Raw genomic sequence first — 7,013 nt, 5'->3', positions numbered from 1 at the left:
AACAACAACAACAACAACATTTACTCATATGGGAAGAACTCTAAGATTTATCACTAAATTTAAGAGCAACATGCAGAAAAATGTAGGAGCTCTAGGCAGCAATCCTACTCTTGGAGTCACCTGGCTGAGCACCAGTCATGAGAGTGAACAGCCTTCAGATGATTCCAACCCTCAACCTTTGGGTCCTTCCCAGCTAAGGCCACAGACATCATGGAGCAGAGATAAGCCATCTCCGAATCCCTGACCCACAGAATGAGCACAATTAAACAGTTGGTTTAAGTGCTTCATTTTTGGATAATATGTTATGTAGCAATAGCCCAATAGTCCCTGAAACGCATAACTTGAAGATTCCAATCTAGAAAGTCCTGGTGGCAAATATTAGGGCCAAATATTGGTCCTCCTCCAGGACACTTCTGTCCCTCCTCTCCCCCAACCTCCCCTACCACTGATGTTAGAAGAAGCCACGTGAAATGAAATGTGAACAGAAAAGACATGTGTACCCACACCTATTAGGGTTCAGTCGGGAAAACATATGCCATACTATGTAGTTAACAGAGAAAAGTTAATATTGGAAATTGGTTTAAGCAGGATTGAACTAAGAAAGCAAGAAGGGAACGCTAAGTAACACAGAGATAGCTGCAGAGAAAAGCTGCCACTCTGGGTTGGGAGAGCAAAGGTTAGATGTGGCGGTTATCAGAACCCAGGTGAGAGGGGAAGGTCTGGAGGGGGAATCAGACCTCTGAGAAGGGGCTACTGCCCAGCTGCTCTGTTTGTGTCAGAAGGAAGGAGCTGAGTTGGAGCCAGTGCTGCTGGGAGAGCCTGGGCCATAGCTGGGAAGACACTGAAAGGGACACACACACTCCCAGACTCCCTCTCTAATGGGATCAGTGGGCAAAGGGGGTGAGGAGTTTACAGAACCCCAGCCCCAGCATCACACAAAAAGGTTCCAAAAGGGTGGGTTTGACGCCAAGGGACAACAACTTAACACCAACACCCACCAAAAAATATGTGTGTGGTTACACAAATATGTATATAGGCATATATGTGTACAGGTGCATATGTGTGCAGTGATGTATCTATAGGTATATGCACATACAGGTATGTATATACATGCGTGTATATTCATATAAATAACGATCCACATAGGGGACACAGTTACAGATGCTCCTTAGACATAACCAAATTGGTTTTCTGGATTTGAAGGCTTAGGACCATAGTCTCATGGGACAACTCAGCTAACTGGCATGACAGAGTTCATATTCTATGTTCTGCATCCCAGTGTGGTGAGTAGTGCCTGGTGTCTTAAAAGCTTGCCAGCAGTCATCTCTATAACTATTAGTCTCTACTCCTCCAACAGAAAAAGAGAAAGAAGGAAATCAAAGACTCACCAGAAGAAACTAGTCTACAAGACTAGTAGTCTACATGATTCATGGCCTCATCCACCCTGACACCTGAAAAACTAGATGGTGCCTGGCTCCTACTACTGAACATTCTGATCAGAGCCACAATAGATAGATCCTGACAGAACAGGAGAAACCTCAATTAAGAACCTCAATTCTTAAAAAGTTCTGTCTTACAGAACCTGTTCAGAGTAGAGGACTCCCCAAGACTGTCACCCTGAGATACTCTTTAAACTTTAAACCAAAATTATCTCTTGAGGTCACCTTTTAGCTACATAATAGATTGGCTCGTAAAATAAAGAATACGGTCATGAGTAATGATCTCCTTTGAAAAATCATTTCTATGAGACCATATGGTCAAAAATTACTCTAAAGCAAAGATGAGAAGATAGGAAGCAGGGAAACTAGAGTACTGGAAATGGAACAAGTAGAAAGGAATAAATGAGAATGATGGTACGTTGTGACAAACGTAAACTATGTTTACATTTGTATATACATTATGTATATGTCATCTGCATGTTGTTGTTGTTAGGTGCCATTGAGTCGTCTCTGACTCATAGCGACTCCATGCACAGCAGAACAAAACACTCCAGTTCTATGATCCCTGCTATACTTGAGCCCATCATCACAGCCACCGCGTCAATCCATCTTGTTGAAGGCCTTCCCCTCTTTCATGGACCCTCCACCTTACCAAGCATGACATCTTTCTCCAGGGAACGATCCCTTCTGACAATATAACCAAAGTAGGTGAGATGAAGTCTGGGCATTCTCACTTCCAAGGAGCATTCCAGCTGCACTTCCTCCAGGACAGATCTGTTAGTTCTTTTAGCAGTCCATGGTACTTTCAGCATTCTTCGCCAGCACCACAACTCAAAAGCATCAACTCTTCTTCGGTCTTTCTTATTCATTGTCCAGCTCTCACATGCATATGAGGCAATTGGAAATATCATGGCTTGTGTCAGGAGCACCTTAGTCCTCAAGGAGACATCCCCACTCCTCATCACTTGAAACAGTTCCTTCGCGGTTGACCTTCCCAGTGCTACACGTCGTCTAATGTCCTGACTGCTGCTTCCATGGCATCGATCTGCATGGAAATTATTAAATGGGAAACTAATTTTCTGTATCAACTTTCACCTTAAACACAATAAAATATCATTTTTAAAAAGAGACAACTGTTTAATATTGGCACAGTCACTCCCTGGTGAAAGGATATAAGAGGTGGTATGTGAGTTTCCACATTCTCTCCGGCCTTAGAGATGACAGGAGCAGCTACTCCTACACAGAAGCCAGGGAACCAAGCAGGCTAGAATGCAAGACACCAAGAGGGGAGAGCTGCTCTGCACAGTTCTCCAGACTTCAGGCTGCCTTAATGGGAGCAAGAAATGAACCAGTGAGAGGTTAGGGCACTTGACCTTTGAAGGTCATTGATTTGGGCAGCGCAACCTTGCCTCCCTTCACTAACGAATATTCCACATTCAGAGCACTGCCTGCTTACAATGAACTCCCACCCCTTGCCAAACTGGGCAGGTGTGAGGAGGAAGCATACACCTGCTGCCCTGGCTCTCTGTCAACAGATCGAATTCTGCCCTCCAAAAAGATAAGGTGAAGTCCTAACCCCTAACCCCTATGAATATGACCTCATTTGTAAACAGGGTTTTTCTTTTGTTCTCGGTTAAATTAAATCATACCAGAGAAGAGTGGATCCTAATCCTAATTCCTTCTGATTGGTGACTTATAAAAGGGGACAAACAGAAACAGAGTCACACACCCAGGGAGAAGACACCATGTGAAGGCATATCTACAAGCCAAAGAACACCAAGAAACATCTGGGGCTACAGAGGCTACAATAGACAAGGATCTTTCCCCTAAAGCCAACACAGCACTACTGACACTCTGAATTTGGACTTCCAGCAGCCAGAACTGTGAGACAGTAAATTCCTATTCTTTAAAGCCATCCACTTTGGTATTTTGTTATAGCAGCTCCAGGGAAATGATATACCCCCAAAGAGGCTACAGCACAAGGCATCATGGGCATTGCTCCTTACTGGCTGTGTGGTCTTGGGTAACTTCTCAGTGCTGTAGTCTTCTCATCCATGAAATGAAGATACTAAAAGCACCCACCCCATAACACTATTACTGAGGCTTAAATGCAAGTACTTGGGACAATGCCTGGCACCCAGTAAGTGCTGGCCTGCCAAAGTCCAATCTGTGCTGCCTCCAGCCAGGATCAAGAGCCAATTGATGAGACCAACATCTTGCTTGCAGGGACACAGACCATAACTGGGTCAGACCTACACCCACTCTTGCCCCACACAAGTACCAGGTGCAGAGGTACTCATAGGGTAGAAAAAAAGAGACGTCCACACACCTGGTCCATGGAGAACTTCCTCTTCCTCTCATCATGTTGTTGTTGCTAGGTGCTGCTGTGTTGGTTCCAAATCACAGTGACCCTATGCACAACAGAACAAAACACTGCCCAGTCACGTGCCACTCTCACAATCATTACTACGCCTGAGTCCATTATTTCAGCCACTGTGTCAATTCATCTCATTGATGGTCTTCCTCTTTGTCACTGATCTTCCACTTTACCAAGTATGATATTATTCCACAGGGACTGGTCCCTCCTAATAACCTGACCAAAATATGAGAGATGAAGTCTAGCCATTCTCATTTCTAAGGAATGTTCTGGCTGTACTTCCTCCAAGACAGATTTGTTTGTTCTTCTGGCTGTCCATGGTATATTCAATATTTTTCACCAATGCCATAATTCAAAGGCATCAATTCTTCTTTGGTCTTCCTCATTCATTGTCCAGCTTTCACATGCATATGAGGCAATTGAAAATACCATGACTTGGGTAAGATTCACCTTAGTCTTCAAAGTGACATCTTTGCTTTTTAACACTTTATAAAGAGGACGTGTGCAGCAGATATGCCCAATGCAATACGTCATTTGATTTCTTAACTGCTGTTTCCATGTACGTTGATGGTGGGTCCAAGTAAAATGAAATCCCTGATAACTTCAATCTTTTCGCCATGTATTGTGATGTTGCTTATCGGTCCAGTTGTGAGGATTTTCATTTTCTTTATGTTGAGGTGTAATCCATACTGAAGGCTGTAGTCTTTGATCTTCATCAGTAAGTACTTCATGTATTCTTCACTTTCAGCAAGTAAGATCATGTCATCTGCAAATCAAGTTCTCTCATTATATGAAATATAGAGTCACTAAGTTGGAGGATGAGAGCAGCACAAAGCAGAAAGCACATTTCATCAGGTCTCCAGATACCTGGTCTGTCAGTATGTCATACTGTGGTGCCTTGAGTGATGCTGTGCTGCTGGAAGCTATGCCACTGGTATTTCAAATACCATGAGTATCACCCATGGGGGACAAGTTCCAGCAGAGCTTCCAGACTAAGGCAGATTAGCAAGAAGGGCTTAGAGACCTGCTTCTCCAGGTTAACCAATGAAAACCTTATGGACCACAGCAGGTCATTATCTGACTCACTTGTTTTGGACACATTATCAGGAAAGATCAATCACTAAAGGAAGACATCACGTGTGGTGATGTACAGGGCCAACGAAGTAGAGCCGCAACAATGAACTTGATCATGCCGACAATCATGAGGATGATCCAGGCCTAGACAATGTTTCAGTCTCTTGTATATAAGGCTGTTATGGGTCAGACTCAACATGACAACAGCTATCTTATCTGTCTATCTATCCAGATATCTGGTCCCATTTCTTCCTAAAACGTGGACTGCCAAGGCATTATAATAATACCTAAGGAGCAAATCATGCTTGAAACTCAACAATGTTATAGAAAAAGCCAGCTATGACTCTAGCTCTCCATATCAGTGCTCTATCTTGAACTACATTATCAGTTAGCACTTACTGGGCACCCACTTTAATCAGCTTACTGTATTTAACTGGCAGGAATTGTAAAGAAAATAATGGTACCTGGTTCTGCAGAAGCTTATTCATGCCCTACAGCAACAAATATTTATTAAGTTCTCACTTTATGCCAGTTACTAATCCAGGCACCAGGGAGAGAGCAATGAACACACTGATTACAGGTCTGGCTTCTGCAGCATATGATGTCGGGGGCAGAGGAGGACTGATAGCAAACAAATAACTAAGTATATTGTGTAGTGTGGCCATTGGATTAAGTTATATAGAGAAAAGTAAAACAGACAGAGACATCGAGAGTGTGTGAATGGAAGGTGAGTACAGAACAGTCAGTGGGGGAGAGGGTATACTGGACACTCGTGAACCTTGGTGACATGGGAGCCACTGAGCCTGCCTGGCAGCCTGCTGTGGTGGGTGGGGAGGCATGAGAGACTTCAGCAGAGGTGGGGTAAACCAGCAGGCCATGGAACAGAACAGAAAACATTAAAGCATTTTTGATCTGCAATTGGAATGAGCCAAGAGTAAGGTGTCAGAAACTCCCAGGAGCACCCCTGGGGTCAAAAGAAGAGACCACAAATCCACTAACCACAGCCCTCAGCCCCCAAGGTCAGCAGAGCACCTGGTGACATGGAAGCATGGGGACATCAAACTGGGATCTAGAACTGGAATCTAGCAGGTGCTACCTAAGGCACTCCCAGGAGGGGCTAGGTGCCCCTCCACTTTCAATTTCATAAGAATCCTTGAACCACCTGATCTCCTCCTCCCATACACCTGGGCCCCCTTTGGGGAGAGAAGCCGGGAGAGAAGCCAGGAAGGCAAGGAAAGCTGTGTGAAAGGATATGCATGTTATCCAAGAGAAACTGAACACTACCTGGAAGGCTGTTCAATGTATCCAGTTGCACTAAGCTCTACTCAGATCACTTTCCTCTTGCTACCCAATAGGGAGAGCTCAGGGGAAAACTAGAGCAACTATAAACCAAACCAAAACCAAACTCACTGCCAGTGAGTTGATTTCAAGTCATAGCGGCTCCCAGTGGTTTCCCGAGGTGGTAAATCTTTACGGAAATAGATTGCCCCATCTTCCTTCTGTGGAGCAGCTGGTGGGTTTGAACCACTTACCTTGTGGTTGGTAGTCAAATGCCTTGAGCACTACACCACCAGAGCAACTATAGATGGAGAAATTACATTTTCTTGGTGGTGGAGGAAGTGGACAGAGAAAAATTGGATGCAGAGGATATAGAAATTTTTTTTTTTTAGGAATTTGGCTAGAAACATGGAAATGATTCAGAAGAAAAAGAAAAGCTGATGGTGCAGAAGAGTGCTAGAGTGATGTCCTTGAGGAGGTATATAAAGTGCATAAGGAGCAGAGCTGACTTCAGCTACAAATACCACCAAATCATTTGTCTGTAAACCAGTAAAACCTGTTGCCAGTGAGTCAGCTCCCTTTCCTGGTGACCCCATGTATGTCATGGTTGAACTGTGCTCCATAGGTTTTCCAATGAGTGGTTTTTCAGAAGTACACTGCCAGGCCTATCTTGCTAAGTACTTGAACCTCCCACCTCTCAGTTAGCAACCAAATGCTTTAACCAATTGCACGACTTGGTCCTCCAACTACAGGTTGTGAATTTCTTCTCTTTTATTTATTTTTATTGTGATTTGGGTGAAAGTTTACAGAGCAAGTTGGTTTTCCGTTCAGCAATTCATCCATGT

The sequence above is a fragment of the Orycteropus afer genome, unplaced genomic scaffold (assembly GCF_000298275.1).
Source record: "Orycteropus afer afer isolate SDZICR_OR568_19922 unplaced genomic scaffold, OryAfe1.0 scaffold00157, whole genome shotgun sequence".
Taxonomy (NCBI): Eukaryota; Metazoa; Chordata; class Mammalia; order Tubulidentata; family Orycteropodidae; genus Orycteropus; species Orycteropus afer.
This window is presented reverse-complemented; position numbering follows the sequence as displayed.